Raw genomic sequence first — 2,395 nt, 5'->3', positions numbered from 1 at the left:
AAAATTTATAAAAAAAAATAGATCTAGAATTCCTTAGTTTTTAGTTTTTATGTAGTATTATTTGCCTTAGTTTTAAGATTAGTTTCCTAGACACTTTTAAGTAATCTAGACTGTGCTCCTCATAGCCTATACTCATCACATTGTTACTAAATAAATTCGATTATTTTTCTAAAACTCTATCAACAATAAGATACGTAGATACCGTTTTTCTATTTCGTAGTAATAGCTTGGCTATTCAGACATGGGCAAAAGCAGAAAAATTTTATCTATTTATTTGAGAAATTGGTAGAGCTAGGAAAAATAGATACGGATAGGTAATGAATGTATAAATTGAATCGATCACCATTATGTTCACCACCCGTAACACGATCTAGGAGTCAAGCTAATCCCAATAAGTTAAACTTTTCGTTAAGATCATCATCGAATCGTGCGGCCTAGCCGATTCAAATTTCTGAAAACCTAACTTTTGAACCAGAAGCAATCATTGAGCACCCAGAGGATATTAAAGGACAATTCAGAGATCCTGAACCACTAATTATTCATCTTGAACCACCAATCATTCAACCAGAGGTTGTCGAGGAAGAAACCATTAAATCGGAATCCTCTAGTGATTCAGATTCAACAATCTCAATCATGAAAAATCTAGAACCTCTAAGTATGGAAGATCGAATGAGGGCTAAACGCACTGGCCAAGGTTATGCCATTACTCAACCAAGCATTAATGCACCAGATTATGAAATCAAAGGACAAATCCTACACATGGTAACTAATCAATGCCAATTTAGTGGTGCGCTGAAGGAAGATCCAAACGAACATCTTCGTACCTTTAATAGGATCTGTACTCTTTTCAAAATCAGAGAAGGTGAGTATGAACATATCTATCTCACGTTGTTTCCCTGGACTTTAAATGGAGAAGCCAAAGATTGGTTAGAATCGTTACCTGAAGGAGCGATTGACACATGGGATGTTTTAGTTGAGAAATTTCTTAAACAATTCTTTCCGGCATCTAAAGCCGTGAGACTTCAAGGAGAAATTGTTACATTCGCGCAAAAGCCAAATGAAACATTATATGAGGCATGGACAAGATTCGGAAAGTTGTTGAGAGGATGTCCTCAGCATGGTTTAGACACTTATCAAATAGTGCAAATATTCTACCAAGGATGCGACGTTGCTACAAGAAAAGACATCGACACAGCAGCTGGTGGTTCCAATATGAAGAAAAGCGCAACTGAAGCTCACAAAATTATTGATAATACAGCATCCCAATCACATGAGTGGCACCAGGAAAAAGATATCTTTCGTCCATCTAAAGCGGCTAGAGCCGATTCTAGCCATGACTTTGATTCCATTTTCGCAAAGTTAGATGCTGTCGATAGACGAATGGAAAAGATGACTAAAGATATTCACGCGATACAAATTAGTTGTGAGCAGTGTGGGGGGCCACATTTGACGAAAGATTGTTTCGGTGTTGAGCAAACGATGGAACAACGTGAGAATGTTTCCTACATGAACCAAAGGTCGGGAAATAATTATCAACCACCAAGGAATAATTTCAACCGACCTTACAACACCTCATACAATCCAAATGGGCTCAGCAATAACTCGTATAACCAACAAGGTCCTAGCAATCAGCAAAGACCCGGTTTTCTTAATAAGCCACCACAAACCGACGAGAAAAAGCCAAACCTGGAGGAAATAATGACAAAGCTCATGGAATCCCAAGCACAGTTTGTTCCATCTCAAAAACAAACTAATGAACAAAACTCGCAATCATTCAGACACCAACAAGCTTCTATCCAAAACTTGGAACAAGAAGTAAGTAACCTAGCAAGGTTAATTGGTGAAAGAAAGCCAGGGAGTTTACCGAGCGACACAAATACCAACCCTCGAAATGAAGCAACCAAAGCAATTACCACCCGATGTGGTTTGACGCTTACGCCACCTGTTATACCAGTCATTTCCGATTATCCTGTTTCACCACGATAACCAGAACCAGAACCAGTAGTTGAGAAAGCCAATGAATAACAAGCTGAAATCCCAGAAGGTTCAGTACGACCTAAACCATACGTTAAACCATATCAACCACCGCATCCTTACCCGAGCAAACAAAGAAAAGAAAGACTCGAAGCCGAACAGTCAAAATTTCTTGACATGTTCAAACAAATAAACGTCAATCTTCCTTTCATCGATGTAATTTCAGGAATGCCAAGATATGCGAAGTTTTTGAAAGACCTGATCACAAACAGAAAGAAAATGGAAAAACTATCAGGTGTTACAATGAATGATGCATGTTCGGCAGTATTATTGAACAAGATACCCGAAAAACTCTCCGACCCCGGAAGTTTCACAATTCCATGTTTAATGGGTAGTATTGATTCAATAAGAGCATTAGCAG

General features: G+C 38.4%; 1 non-coding gene across 1 annotated transcript; it reads right to left on the bottom strand.

Moving 5' to 3' along the window:
- Positions 1 to 1,017: 1,017 nt before the first annotated feature.
- On the bottom strand, positions 1,018 to 1,124 carry LOC139851128 (small nucleolar RNA R71). Its single transcript, XR_011760488.1, has one exon. It is a non-coding gene; the product is annotated as a small nucleolar RNA R71 (small nucleolar RNA).
- Between the last annotated feature and the right edge of the window lie 1,271 nt (positions 1,125 to 2,395).

The sequence above is a fragment of the Rutidosis leptorrhynchoides genome, chromosome 5 (genome assembly GCF_046630445.1).
Source record: "Rutidosis leptorrhynchoides isolate AG116_Rl617_1_P2 chromosome 5, CSIRO_AGI_Rlap_v1, whole genome shotgun sequence".
NCBI classification, from domain to species: Eukaryota; Viridiplantae; Streptophyta; class Magnoliopsida; order Asterales; family Asteraceae; genus Rutidosis; species Rutidosis leptorrhynchoides.
This window is presented reverse-complemented; position numbering and strand designations above follow the sequence as displayed.